A 15,153-nucleotide genomic window follows, 5' to 3' on the forward strand; every position below is an offset into this window, starting at 1 on the left:
TTTATTGTTAAATTTAATTTGCTTTTATTTTGTTAAGGATTTTTGCATCTATATCCGTGAAAGATATTGATTTGGAATTTTCTTTCCTTTTATCTTTGCCAGATTTTGGTACATGGGTTAAGCTGGCTTTATAAAACATAAACTAGGGGCGCCTGGGTGGCGCAGTCGGTTAAGCCTCCGACTTCAGCCAGGTCACGATCTCGCGGTCCATGAGTTCGAGTCCCGCGTTGGGCTCTGGGCTGATGGCTCGGAGCCTGGAGCCTGTTTCCGATTCTGTGTCTCCCTCTCTCTCTGCCCCTCCCCCGTTCATGCTCTGTCTCTCTCTGTCCCAAAAATAAATAAACGTTGAAAAAAAAATTAAAAAAAAACATAAACTAGCATCATAATATAAGGGGGCGATATCACTGTCCCCCCCCCCCCCCCATTTTTGATGGAATTTGGTGTTACTTCTTTCTTAAAGCTTTGCTAGAATTTACCAGTGCCACTGGGTGTGGGGTTTTCTTTTGGGGAACGTTTTTGATAATACCTTGTGACATTTTTTATTATGAATTAAAATTTTTATTGGATGTAGGCTATTTAGAGTTTCTGTTTTTTATGTCAACATTAACATTATACGCACCCTTTCTTTCCCACTCTTGATTTCTGTTTGTTGGAGGGAGAGTTGTAAACTTTGTGAGTGAGACAAGGGATTTCCTGGGGCTTGTTGACTCTCTCTTTATTCCAGCACCCAGAGCCATATGCCTGGCACAAAGTAGGCATTCTGTAAATATCCGTTGGGTCAACTGGTTTGTTGTTCCTGTGTCTCTGCCACTTGGCATCTCTGGGAAGCTTTCCTGTCTTCTCCGTCCACATGGGCCTGTGTCATAGCTGTGCCATGACAAAGGAAGGTGGCTCCTGAGTCAGGCCAGCTGGCCTCAGCCAACCCGCATGCCATGCCCTCCCACGGTGGCTTGTTCAAATAACCTGGTGATGCGTCCCACAGCCCTGGTAGACAGACCTCTGAGTCAGGACCTGCTGCGGGGGGGGGAATATTTTCAACTTTTTTTCTGTTTTGGTTTTTTAAAATGTTAAATCCTGTGGTTAGAATTACTCTTTTCAGTTTTGAAATGTACTTGAAATACCAGAGGACTGCAGGAAGCTTGGTCAGAGGAAAGGGATGAATTGTTTAAGGTTAGGAAGGGGGGTTATACGTGGGGCGAGATGATCCCAAAAGGCGGTTGACGTAGTGTGTGATTTACCTGCCTGACTGGAAACGTGGTCTGAGATGTCCTTCCCTGGATTGCTTACAGATGCCAGCTCCGGACTGAGTATATTAATCACTCAGGGTTAGAGAGGACAGGGATCACTCAGGGGGTTAGACAGGACAGGGTGATTTGGACTGGGCATCTCTGTGAGGACGTGACCCTGTTCAGGTCCGGTGCCCCCCTCTCTCCTTTGCGTCTCGGGGGCTGGGTCTGTGTGCACCTCCAGCAGCTGCAGAGGTTGGGTGAGGGAGCTGAGAGCAACAGCTGTGCCCCTCCTGGTCCCATGTCCTTCCCGGGCCCCTGCTGGCTCTTGCTGCTCCCCTAGACCACGTGGGGCGGAGCAGGCGCTCCATCCCTCAAGCATCCCTCAAGGGCCACACTGTGCCCTGGATGTGACTGGTTGGCCAACTGTCTTCTGGCCCTCACTCCGCCTCCTACAAGCATGTGGCCTTGGGGAGTCATCTGTCCTCTCCGGGTATCTGCGTCCCAGCGCGTGAAACAGGGTTAGGACAGATGGTCGCCCAGTCATAGGCATGTGCATGAGTCTGTGACCTCAGCTTCCGGCGGAACCACAGCGGGGCCACTCGACAGCTGTGAGCTGTGAAGAGCAAGGGCTCACATCCAGCCGTCTTTGTCTCCTCCTCCTCCAGCTTCGCATCACGACCATCAGATTTGAAGCCTTCACTTTGTAGTGTCAGTAACATGTCTGAAGCCATGTTCCTCGGTTAGTCCTGGAGGGGAGGAGGTGGGTTGCCTGGGAGCAGACCGTGAGGGCCGTGGTAAGGGGTGGACAGGACCCACACCTCCGCTCCTGCTCCTGCTGGCCTCTGGCTTTGCTGAGAGCAAGACTTGAGCGCGTCCCCATGCATGTCGCCCTGTGGCCTCAGTGTGGGGTGTGGGCCTCTCACAGACAGCGTGGCTCCCAGACTGAATCGCAGGAAGATGGGGGAGCGTGGGACTCCTCCATGCACAGCGTGAACCACCTGGAAATGTTCCCCATGAGGTGGGGACAGGATGGGTTAGGGGAGTTGTGCTCAAGGACACGTCACAGTGGTATGTTCCACGTCCACGAGGGTTTTCACCCTAAATTGCGTAGTGAGTGACCCTTCGTGTAGATGGGGAGGTTTTGATTCTGTGAGTATTCATCGAGCACGTACTACCTGCCAGGCACCCAGGGATTCCTCTGGGGACAGAATGGAGACCCTTCCTTTGTGGAGCCAGAGGCAGGGAGAGGGACAAGGTGCAAATTCCATTTTTTTGTGGCACATTGCGTTTAACACCCCCACACCACATTTTCTTTATGCTCTTCCTCACATACACGTGACGAATGGTTTATACGTCCAAGGCTAGTGGCAAACTTCTGTACAGGGCTTTGTGGGCTGTAGGGTCTCTCTGGCCATATGTAGCAGTTGGAGACGATATGTAAATAAACAGGAATGGCTTTGTTCCAGCGAAGCTTACTTTACTAATTTAATTTAATTAATTTAATTTTATTATTTTATTTTACTAATTCTTTTTCCCCCCTTTTCTCAAATTTATTTTTTAAAAAATTTACATTCAGTTAGTTTTCATGTAGTGTAACAGTGATTTCAGGAGTGGATTCCTTAATGCCCCTGACCCATTTAGCCCATCCCCCCCCCCCCACACAACCCCTCCAGTAACCCTCTGTTTGTTCTCCATATTTAAGAGTGTCTTGGGTTTTGTCCCCCTCCCTGTTTTTATATTATTTTTGCTTCCCTTCCCTTGTGTTCATCTGTTTTGTCTCTTAAAGTCCTCCTGTGAATGAAGCCATATATTTGTCTTTCTCTAATTTCACTTAGCATAGTACCCTCTGGTTCCATCCACGTAGTTGCCAATGGCCGGATTTCATTCTTCTTGATGCCGAATAATACTCCATGGTGTATATATACCACACCTTCTTTATCCATTCATCCATCGATGGACATTTGGGTTCCTTCCATACTTTGGCTATTGTGGATAGTGCTGCTCTAAATATGGGGGTGCACGTGCCCCTTCGAAACAGCACACCTGTATCCCTCGGATAAATGCCTAGTCGTGCAGTTGCTGGGTCGTAGGGTGGTTCTATTTTTAGTTTTTTGAGGAACCTCCATCCTGTTTTCCAGATGGCTGCACCAGTTCAGACAAATAGTTCTTTGGGTGTTTTCTTACGAATATTAGTAAATAGTTTTATAAACAGTACGATTAGTTACACATACTAATTGATAACCTGTGTTTGAAATGTATTATATTATGAACATCTGTGTCCATGAATATACACTTACGTTGTGCTTTTAAGCCTTGGCTGTATGGTATTCCCCTGTGTGATCATGGCATGAGTTTTTGGAGATTTAGGTTATTTGTAGTGTTTTGCCGCTGGAAGCACGCTAGGTTTTGTTTGTTTGTATTTTGCCTTCTGTGCCTCAGCTGCTTGTTTCCTGCCCACTGTCGGGGTCGGGGGAGGCAGTGTGGGCACCGCCTGCACACCTGGGGTGCCCTTTGTTAGTGCCCCCTCCCTCCCCTGCCAGGGCCCACTGCCTCCAGCATCCTGCTCAGGGTGTCCTCCGGTCTGTAAAGTTTTCCACACTTGGAGCACATTTCAAAGCTTAATAAAGAAATAATCCCAAGTGTTTGTCATATTTCTGTTTTAGGTGTAACTTTTACTTTTTGCTTCGTCTTGCTTTTTGTTCCTTTTTAAAAATGTACCGTCTGATGGATTACATGTGCTTTTGGCCTCTGGCCCGGTTGGCTTTGCTCCCTACCTGAGCATCCTGTGTTCCGGGGGACTGGTATCCTGAGACGGGTTGGGGGCTTGGGTGGGGCAGGGGGTGTTTGGCTTAGGCTGTGTGTTCTGGGCCCTTGGGCAGGTGGCATAGTTGTGGTTGGGGCCTCCTTTTGACCCCAAAGCTGTCCTGAGACTGGAGAGGAGTGCAGCTTTAGAGAGCAAGTGTCCTGTGAGCAGTTTGTGCTTGGGCTCCTCTCTGGGGGTCTGGCCACAGCAGTTGGGTACCTGGGGGGTCTGAACCTGCATCCTGGGGCTGCTTTCACCCAGGCACCTCCAGGAGCTTGTTTGCATGGTGCTATTTTTGTGTTGCGTATGGCACTCTGTGAGGAAGTCCGTTGTCTACGCACATCCCAGCTGTTTTGAATAGTCCGGGTCTCAGGGGGCTTCAAGGTAGGGATTTGTGTGTGGCGAATCCAGAGTTTTGGGCAGCATCAGAACAGCAGGATGTGAGTAACAGGAAGTGACAGAAATTACCAAATGCGCCAGATACTTATTCTTGGCCACCTTTCCAAGTCCCGCAGGCTGGGGCGCTATATTTAGTACAGTATTTCCAGGTTCCTGATCCTGCCCGGACACTGTTCCTTTGCTCCTCTTTTGGTCAGTGGCTGAACTTTGAGGTGCCGATTTGTTACTCTGGTGCCTCTGGCCTACCACGGTGGCCCACGGGGTCTTGTCTGTCCGTCAGTTTTAAAGCTCAAGTTTTGTTCTTGCTGGGCCACTTCAGTTCCGACCCAGTTTTGAGCAGTTGGAAAATGTTCTCCAAGAGGGCAGGTAAGAGTCCCAGGTGTTGGGGGGCAGTAGGGCCAGGTGATGCTGTGTGGGAAGGCAGCTGAGAAGTAAGGGCTTAAAACGAAGTAAGAGGAAGGAATTGAAGATTACTGTAAGCATCCCTAGAGGGTTGATCTTTGTCTCGTATTTCTTAGAAGTGGAAGGCTGGGATTCTTAAAGCCATAGGCTTGGTGATGTGACTTCACCCACATGCTAGAAACCTCTTTGGTCTCCACCTGGTCAGGCAGAAAGCCTGCAGGTCGGGTAGACTTCTCTTTGATGAATTTCCGTTGTCTGAACGTTGTCATGGGAGAGATTTCACCCCACCATCCCCGAGACAAGTAGTATGGAGCCTGGAAAATTGTCTGTCCAGGCGGAGTGCTCACTCCTTGTTTGAAGTGCCGTTGACTCCAGTGATTCTCTCCCAGTGCTGTTGGACCGCACTTCGGGCAGCTGCTGACCAGATGCCCACGTGGGCTGCTCGGTGTCCCCCGCGCCCAGCTGTCCGCTGTGACTGCCATCTCGCCGTACGGGCAGCTGGGGAGCCTTGTCCACTCTGACCCGTGCTGGCCTGCGGACCGACCAGCGTCTTCCTGCTGGAGGACAGCAGGTGATGGCTCCAGTTGCCAACGGCAGGAGCATCCTGCTGCGTTCCCCCTAGAACGAGCCCGAGTGACAGGCGCTGACGCCCATTTTGCAGGTTGAGAAGCTGAGGCTTAGGGACAGGTCGTCTGCACCGGGGACTGTGATATTTGTCTGTCTGCTGTGTGGTACCGCCCTCTCTGCCACGTGCCCGTACCCTCACTCAGGCTTACTGAGCGGGCTTGTCCTCGAGCAGCAGGACGTGTATCTCCGTGTGCTTTGATAATCCTCGAAAAGGAAGTGTCTAGGGTTTGATATTAGCTTCCGGTGGCTGCCATCCTAAAGATTCACGGAAAGGGGCGTGTTGGAGAGGTGTTTTTGTTGGTCTCTAAAAGCTTCCTTCTCAACAGTCCAACCGGTACCTTCCCCTTCTCCCTCCATAAACTGTCGGCCTTCTTTTCACACACTGAGCCAGTTCTTTAGAATGCAGGAGTCTGTTCTAGGGTGAGAAGCTGGAGGGCAAATCGGGAATAATTGTGTCTGCCGCGGATGGCACAGCAGCCAGCGGAGGCAGCCGGGTGCGCAGTGCCCCAGGAGCGCCTGCAGGAGGGCGTTAAGTTGCTGCGTGATCGTGTGCGAGAACAGCACGGTGAGCTCAGGCGTGCTGACGGTTCTGCTTCAGGGGCAGAATCTGTCCGCAGGCATGCTTTCGGGCTGAGCCATTCCCTTCTCCGAGGCTAGACCATACGCTAGAAGTACTTAAACTGTGTGCACCGTGCGTGTGTATTTTTATATATACACATACAATAAACGGTAAGCTATAAATGTAAGACATACTGTGTAATCTCAAGCTCTGGCTTAGGGGTTTTAGCATAGGTTTGTGCCAAAATGTTGAACCTTTAAAACATTATTAAATATTTCAGGCTTTCAAAAAGTGACACGGTGGACAACTGTGTATACTTCCCAGCCCAAGAACGAGAACGAAACCGTGCGGATATATTTGAAGTCTTTTATAGTCCGGATCCTGCCTACCCATCCCCCTTGCCCTCCCTCCCCAGAGGTCACCCTAGTTCTGAGTTTGGTGTTTATCGTGTACGTGCTTCTTTATCCTTTTTCTACTCCCATATGTAGGTATAAACAGCATGTCATATTTGGCCGGGTTTATAGTTGTGAGTAAATGGCATCATGCCGTGTTGTATCTCCTGCAACTTGCCCTTTTTCAAACCCAGCGTTACGTTTCCAAGATTTATCTGTGTGGACACGTTTGTCTTCAGTTAAGTGGCTCCAGGTTTAAAATGACTGATTCCTGATTCCTGGAATTAAGTCAGTTTCTGGGAAGTGGGGCACGAACCTCAGAACTTTGGACGGGTACGGCTGTCGTCTGAGGATCATGTGCTCAGTTGTGAGTGTGTGGCTTACGTAGTGGCCCAGCGTGCGGAGCATCCCACGCTCGACCTGTGTCTTCCCAGCTTTGGCGGTTACAAACAGCACTGCCATTCGTATGCTTGCCTCCCCAGGTGCCCGGGCACGAGTCTCTAGAGTGTGGCTGTAAGGATCGAGCTGTCAGGTGTGAACATCTTCAGCTTGATGAGATATTGTCAGGTTGCTCTCTAAAACTTAATTTTTTTAAAACTCCCACCAGCAGTGGTAATTTATGAGCGGTCTCATTTCTTTTCTTAATGTAGCCAGGCTCACGGCAAGGCGAAGACCCCATGGATGTGGTAAGGCATTGGTCACGGTCAAGATTTTGACCAATAGACACCTCAACCTCAGCGTGTCTGAAATTGAGCCACAGACTGCTCCCCCCACTTCAAGGCCTGTTCTCAGCCTCCTCCATCCCAGGAGGGGAGCTGATCTTGCCAGCTATTCAAGGGGTGCTTGTTGGCCCCTCTTTGTCCTGTACCCTGTCCAGCGTGTCCGGAAACGCTGTTGCCTTCAGGACGCCAGAGTGCAGCCACTCCCCTTCCCTTCTCTCTGGATGGCAGTGCCACGCACCCTCCCCCAAAGGTCCTGACTTCTGCCCGGCCCTGTACATTCAGTTTTCAATAAAGCTACCAGAATGCTGCTTTTTAAACCTAAGTCACATGTCCATCTTCTGCTCAAAAGCTCCACCATTTCCCATTTCACTTGGCATGAAGGCCAAAGCTCTTGGTGGTGCCTGCCTGATGCTCCATGGCCAGTTCCTTCTGCAAGTTCATGCCTGGCTCCTCTGCCCCTGTTCACTTTGCTCCAGCCACCAGCTGGACCACCTCTTCCCTTCCACGTCCTTCCAGTCTTTTCCAGTGAGGCCCGTGTTAACCCCGACCTCCTTTGTCTGGTCTTTTTTCGATAGATTTATCACCAGCCACTACTCCCCATGCTGTATAATCTACTATAGTATTTAGTATTCACTTCCTGTCTGCATTTGAATGTAAGCTCCATGAGAGCAGGGTCTTATCTGTTTCACCTGTCTGTTCAAGTAAAAGATTGCTTGAATTTATTTCTGAGAAGAAAGGAAGAACTTGGAGCCCAAACAGGAGGGTGGGGCGTGGGAGAGGAGGTGAAGCTGGCCTGTGGGGGACTGTCAGCAGAAGGACATGTCTAAGTGGGAGCGGGGACCTTGAGGGTCCTGTCTGGTTGGCGGTGGCATCTGTGGCTCTGGAGCTGGGGGAGCGGCTTGTCTTGCGGGGTTTCTGGTTGCTCCCCAAGCGCACCTGCAGTTGGGGTGGGGGCGCTGGGGTCGCCCCATCCAGGAAGTGCGGTGCTGTGTGTGGTTCTGACATCCTCCTTCCGTGGCTGCAACGAGACACAGCTTCATTGATTTTTCAAGCACTGTCGTGTGTCGAAATGAGTCCTGCCATTTCCGGTGCTCTCTTTTGTGGAGGCTTGAGTTCCAGGCCACGTGTCACAGCCGGATAACCGTGAGCTCTGTGACCTTCACATGTGCTTCCCTGCACTCAGGTATACGGAGAGGACCTGCTTTGGATTTCTTAGAGAATGTGCACTGAAGGTGTGTCCACATATTTCCTTGGCAAGTCAGATGTTTCATGAGTTTGCACTACCTACAAATGACTTTAACAAGATAAGATTACACTTTTAATTTATGCCGAGTGAGACCACAGATGCACTTGTCCTTAAAGAAATGCAACATTGTTCTGGAGTTACTCCCTGTTTTCCCAATTTAAACATGTTAGATATTAGAAAATGTTGACTGCGGTTATTTTTAATTAAGCCTTTTATTTTGAGACCATTGTAGATTCACATGGAATTGAAAGAATACAGGGATCCTTTGTGTTCTCTACCCAGTTCCCCAGCGGTAACGTCTTGTGAAACTATAGTACAACATCACAAGCAGGATGTTGACATAGATACCGTCAAGAATGTTTCCATGTCCACAGGGATCCATCTGGTGCCCTTTGATAGCCACACCCACCCTCTTCTTTAACCTGGGGCAACCCCTGTCTGTTCTTCGTTTCTGCAATTTTGTTTTCTCAAAAATGATCATACATGGGAGAAGACGGTATGTAACCTTTTGGGATTGGCTTTTTTCCCACTCAGCATAACTCCCTGGAGTTCCCCCAGGTTGTTGTATATTTGATAGTTGTTCCTTTTTATTACTGAGTAGTATTCCATGGAAAGGGTGTGTTGTGGTGTGTTTAATCATTTGCCACTAAAAGGCATCTGGGTTGTTTCCAGTTTTTGGTGATTGCAAATAAAGCTGCTGTGGACATTCATGGACACGTTTTTTGTGTTGAACGCAAGTCTTCATTTTTTGGGGATAAATGCCCAGGAATGGAATTGCTGGGTCATATGGTAGCTGCACGTTTGGTTTTTTTAAGAAATTGCTACACTGTTTTGCAGAGTGGCTGTACAATTTTACATGCCCACCAACAGTGTGAGCTGATTTCCCTACATCCTCTGTGGCATTTGGTGTTGTCACTGTTTCTTATTTTAAGCCATTTAGTGGGTATCTAGTAATAGTGCATTGTGATCTTAATCAGCATTTCCTTCGTGGCTAATGAGGTGGGATACCTTTCTTTGTGCTTATTTGCTTCTGCATATCTCCTGACAGCCCGGGGTGTGGCCTGCAGGGAAGGACATTTCTACTTGGCCTTCTCTGGACACTACCTGGTGGGGTGGTGGAGTGCCTCGCTTTTGCCCAGTGCTGTGGGGGTGGGGTCCACAGTGTTTTCTGTGGTGTTTGACTGGAGTAACGTGGTCATTGGCAACTCTACTGCTATTGATTTCTGTCCTGTTTGCCCGTTCCTGGTCCCACACCTAGGGAGAAGCAGGCTTTTGATAGGCTTTTTAACTCTTCCTGGCTCATTGCTCTTTCTGGTTGCTGGCTTTCTCAGTCCCGCTCTAGGATGTCTGGGGTCAGCAGAGAACCCACAGAGCTGCACCATGTGTCATTCTGAGGCCCTGGGCCCCTGTCTGCCTGCTTCTCTCCACCTTGCAGAGTCTTTTCGTATTTTTTAAAATATCTAATGTCCAGGGTTTTAGTGGTACTTAGCCAGAGGAGTGGGAAGAAGTATGTCTTAGGTTCTTCCTGGAAGCAGAAGTCTGCTTGTTACTTTTCTTATTTTTTGGACCCGCAGATTTGACAAAGCGTGTCTGAGCGGCCCTCAGTCCAGGCTGCATGTCTGCCCCACCTGCACGTCGTGGCCTTTGGACCATCTCAGGCCCAGGGCCTGGTGTTAATCAGTGTTCAGGTGGTTTGGTTTGGCCCGTGGTTCCAGCACGACAGAGTCTGCAGGCTCTTGATCTTTTTGTCATTTAAGGTCACTTTTATGGACGAGAGGCACGTCCAGATAAATCTGTGATTAGAAATTGCTGGACAGAACATGGCTGGTGAGTCAGGGACTGCCCTTGTCATCATCTTCCAGATCTCCTTTCTCCACCCTCTCATTTCAAGCTCTTAGGGAACCTGGTCAAAGAGGGGTGGGCGGGGCAGTGGGCAGATGACTCAGTGAGATGTCCCTGTCGTCCTTGCACTGGTGGCCCAGTCCGGTGCCCCTGCCAAAAAGGAAATGCACTGTGCCAGACCCTGCTTGTTCTGAGAGCCTGGGAAGACTGTTGGTGAGTGCCAGCTCCTCCCCCACCCCAGGCCCTCCGTGCTGGCTTTATTCTATTGCAGTCTTGCCGGGAATCCAGGAGGGACACTGCCCTTGGGTAGAGGTCAGGAGCCAGTCTGCCTGGCGTCCCGGCCCCTGCTTCCTTAGCCGTGGGTCTCGGGGCTTCAGTCTTCTCTCTGGACACCTGCTTTATCAGGCTGTGGAGAAGACAAAGTGTGCAAACACCTGTAAATCCGCAGCAGGTTTCCCGAGACTACCAAGTGCCCGGCGTTGGAGCCTGCCACTGGCATGTGACACCCTCTTTGTTGTCCCTGGCATAAGAGCTAGTGTGTGTGTACTTCAGGAGTACTTCAGCTTTCTTCATTTGAGCATTACTTCTTTGTTCTCTGGCATGCCTCCCTTTTCACCTGTATTTCTCAAAGACCATTTGCCCAGTTTAGGAACCTTGGCTAACTCTCCCCCAGACACCGGGAGATGGTCTTGTCAGGCGGGGGCGTCTCAGATTTGTTTGGAGTAGCTTAGGTGTTTCCGCCTACCTCCTGGAAGACCATTTGTATGAAAGGATGGAAGCAAAAGTTCTCGTTTCAAGTAAAACTTCTAAGGCTCTATTTTAGAGTCTTTAGCATATATTAAGGCTTTATTTTGTTTTTCATCATGGTAAGTCCACTCTTTTATCCCCAACGCCTATTTCCCCCATCCTTCTAGCCCCCCTCCCCTCTGGCAACCATCAGTTTATTCTGTATAGTTGGGAGAGAAGAGTCTTGTGTCTCTTTTTTCCTTTGCTCACTTGTTTTGTTTCTTTAATTCCACGTATTCCACCAAATCATATGGTATTTGCCTTTCTCTGACTGGCTTATTTTGCTTAGCATAACGTACTCTGCTTCCATCCCTGTTCTTGCAAACGGCAGGGTTAAGATTTTATTCTTTCCTGTGGCTGAGTCATATTCCATTGTATGTAAATACCACAGCTTCTTTATCCATTTCTATGTCAATGGAAACAGGCTGCTTCCATACCTTTGCTATTGTAAATAAGGCTGCAGTAATCTTGGGGTGCACATATCCCTTCGAATTAGTGTTTTCTTATTCTTCCTTCGGGTAAATACCCAGTAGTGTGATTATTGGATCTTAGGGTAATTCTGTTTTTAACTTTTTGAGGAACTTCCATACTCTTTTCCACAATGGCTGCACCAGTTTGCATGCCCACCATCATTGCAGGAGGGTTCCTTTTTCTCCACACCTTCGCCAACGTCTGTTGTTTCTTATAATTTTGATTTTAGCTATTCTGACAGATGTGAGGTGGTATCTCATTGTGATTTTGATTTGCATTTCCCTGACGATGAGTGATGTTGAGCATCTTTTCATGTTTCCAGATCTGTTGTCCATCCGGATGTCTTCTTTGGAGAAATGACTGCTGTCTTCTGACCATTTTTAAATTTTTTTTTTTTTTTAACATTTATTCATTTTTGAGACAGAGAGAGACAGAGCATGAACGGGGGAGGGGCAGAGAGAGAGGGAGACACAGAATCGGAAGCAGGCTCCAGGCCCTGAGCCATCAGCCCAGAGCCCGACGCGGAGCTCCAACTCCCGGACCCCGAGATCGTGACCTGGCTGAAGTCGGACGCTTAACTGACTGAGCCACCCAGGCGCCCCTCTTCTGACCATTTTTAATTGGATTGCTTGGGGCTGGGTTTGGTGTTGTATCAGTTGCTTATATATTTTGGATATTAACCCTTTATTGAATATGTCGTTTGCAAATATCTTTTCCCATTCTGTAGGTTGATTGTCTTTAGTTTTATTGATTGTTTCCTTTACTGTGCAGAAGCTTTTTATGTTGCTGTAGCTCTAATAGTTTATTTTTGCTTTTGTTTCCCTTGCCTCAGGAGGCAAATCAAGAAAAATGTTGCTCTGGCCGATGTCAGAGAAATTACTGCCTGTGCTCTCTTCGAGGATTTTTATGGATCTAATCCATTTTGAGTTTGTTTTTGTATATGGTGAAAGGAAGTGGTCCACTTCCATTCTTTTGCATGTAGCTGCCCAGTTTTCCCATCTTTTGTTGAAGAGACTTTTCCCCATTGGATATTCATTCCTTCTTTGTCGAAGATTGATTGACCACATCACTGGATTTATTTCTGTGTTTTCTGTTCTTTTCTATTGATCTATGAGTCTGTTTTTGTGCCAGTACCGTACCGTTTTGATCATGGCAGCTTTATAATATGACTTGAAGTCTGGAATTGTGGTCTCTCCAGTTCTCTTTTTCTTTGTCAAGATTGCTTTGACTGTTTCAGGTCTTTCATGGTTCTATTCAGATTTTAGCATTAATTTGTTCTAGTTCTGTTAAAAATGCTGTTGGTATTTTGATAGGGATTGCAATAAATGTGTAGATTGCTTTGGGTAGTATAGATGTTTTAACAATATTCTTCTAACCCATAAGCGTGGAATGTCTTTCCATTTCTTTGTTGCATCTTGAATTTCTTTCATCATTGTTTTATAGTTTTCAGAGTACAGGTCTTTCAGCTCTTTGGTTAAGTTTATTCCTGGATAGGTTACTGTTTTTGATGCAATTGTAAATGGGATTATTTTCTTAGTATCACTCTCTGTTGCTTCATTATTAGTGTATAGAAATGCTACGGATTTCTGTATATTGATTTTGTATTCTGTGACTACTGAATTCATTTATCAGTTCTGGTAGTTTTTTTTGTAGAGTCTTTAGGGTTTTCTGTATATAGTATCATGTCATCTGCAAATAGAGTTTTACTTCCCTACTACTTTGGATGCCTTTTATTTCTTTTTGTTGTCTGATTGCTGTGGCTAGGACTTCCAGTACTGTGTTGGATAAAAGTGGTGAGAGTGGATGTCCTTATCTTGTTCCTGATAAGGGGGAAAGCTGTCTGATTTTTTTCACCAATTGAGTATGGTGTTGGCTGTGGGTTTTTCATATATGGACTTTGCTGTGTTGGGGTATGTTCCCTCAAGACCTGCTTTGCAGAGGGTTTTTTTTAAATCATGAATGGATGTTGTGCTTTGTCAAATGCTTTTTCTACATCTATTGAAATGATTATATGGTTTTAAGAAAATGTTTATTTATTTGGAAAGAGAGAGAGAGAGGATACGAATGAATATCCCAAGCAGGCTCTGCACAGAGTCTGATGTGGGGCTCGAGCTCATGAACCGTGAGATCGTGACCTGAGCCGAGATCAAGAGTCAGACGCTTAACTGACTGAGCCACCTAGGCGCCCCTGTTTTTTATTATTTTTTTTTAACTTTATATATGCATAATGAAATTATATGAATATTTATGTTCTTCTGTGCCTGGCTTCTTTCTTTCAGCATGTAAAGTACATTGTATTATTGGATTAGCAGCAGATGGTTCCTTGTTGTTGTTCTGTCATCGTCCCCTATATTAATACACTACAGTGCATTTACACACTCTACCAGTGCTGGGTGTTTGGGTTGTGTCCATTGCAGGCCTGTTAGCAGTAGTGATGCTATACATGTTTTTGTGCCTTGAGGAGGAGGATACGTGTTTGTGTTTCCGATGGGCGCTTGGGTGGAATTGCCGAGCCATGGGGTGTACGAGAGTTCAACTCTACTGTTTTAGAGAGTAGCTGTGCCCGACTGCCTCTCGCTGGTGCCGAGCAAGTGTTCGGTTGCTCCGCATGCTCACCAACACTTGTGTCCATCTTTTTAGCCCAGCCACTGGGAAAGGTGTTCTGTGCTGGGGTTTTAATGCCCGCTTCCCAGATGACTGACAAAGTTGAATGCATTTTCGTGTGCCTTGTTGGTCGTTTGTGAAATAAGCGTTCGAGGCTTTTGTCCATTTTTCTGTTAGTTGGTCTATTTTCTTATTGATTTTTAAATTCTTTCACCTTCAGGAGACTTTCGCTGAGTGACTAAGGACTCACACCTGTTTATTGCTTTCCTAGCCTGCCTCCGAGGAGTAGGAGAGACATGCTTCCACTCTTTCCTCTGTGACCTGTGTTCTCTTTCAGCCTCCCTCATCCTTCCAGCGTCAAGGTCTGCGTGTGCTTTCACTCTCCAGCTCGTGGGTTTGCGTGTTGTGGTCTGTCACCTTGCTCTGCGGTATTAACTCTGCCCTGTCCCTTGGTACCAAGCCTGCTCATTCCAGTCATGGGTCCTGGCTCACCGAATCTCTGTGGTGTCACTGATTGGTCCTATCAAGTTCATGTATGACCCTGCTTTTAATTCGCATTTATCATTTCAGTTGATTGAGTTACGTGAGCCATTTCTTCGCTTGAAAAACACAGAGCCTTTTTGGTCTGTAAAGTCTTATCCTTGGGGACGGTTTTACCGTATTTTGCATCGTTCCTTGATTTTTAAGAGGGATGGTCTTGGCTACAGTCCAACAGAAGGACAGTTTTAATATTTGTAGGAGCGTTTCTTCCCGCCTTCTTCCTGCCCTGCTGAGCTGGATGAGCAGCCGGGAGAGGTCTCGTCCAGCACCTGCTTCTCTCCTGGGGCCTGTCCTGCCCACTCTGTCTCCAAAGTCAAGGGATTGAATAAGAAGCCCCGTCCAAGACAGCTCTCATTAACAGTCACTCGTTTTCCTTTCGACTGAAGAGGCCCTCCACCCTCACCTCTCTCGTGCATTGGTCCCAGGCTGCTGTTCAGGGAACAAAGAGGGACTGGCGGGAGCCTTTGCCGGGGCGTGTGATACTGCTAGCCGGTGTTCGGGAAGCTTCCCCCATGGCCGGAAGGCCGTTGA

The 15,153-nt window shown here is 47.8% G+C and overlaps 1 protein-coding gene across 10 annotated transcripts in view; it reads left to right on the forward strand.

Moving 5' to 3' along the window:
• Window positions 1-15,153, forward strand: part of DGKD (diacylglycerol kinase delta) — a 109,846-nt gene that overhangs the window by 51,928 nt on the left and 42,765 nt on the right. Inside the window, exon 1 of one of the 10 annotated variants that reach the window (XM_027047354.2) lies at window positions 4,125-4,797. The exons of 7 other annotated variants lie outside the window; for them this stretch is intronic. The gene's annotated coding sequence lies outside the window, so the exon portion shown is untranslated. Of the gene's footprint in view, window positions 1-4,124; window positions 4,798-9,035; window positions 10,207-10,411; window positions 10,435-15,153 lie in introns of those variants that run through there. 2 more of the 10 variants (XM_053215986.1, XM_053215983.1) reach the window with 2 other exon arrangements.

Source organism: Acinonyx jubatus, chromosome C1 (genome assembly GCF_027475565.1).
Source record: "Acinonyx jubatus isolate Ajub_Pintada_27869175 chromosome C1, VMU_Ajub_asm_v1.0, whole genome shotgun sequence".
Taxonomy (NCBI): Eukaryota; Metazoa; Chordata; class Mammalia; order Carnivora; family Felidae; genus Acinonyx; species Acinonyx jubatus.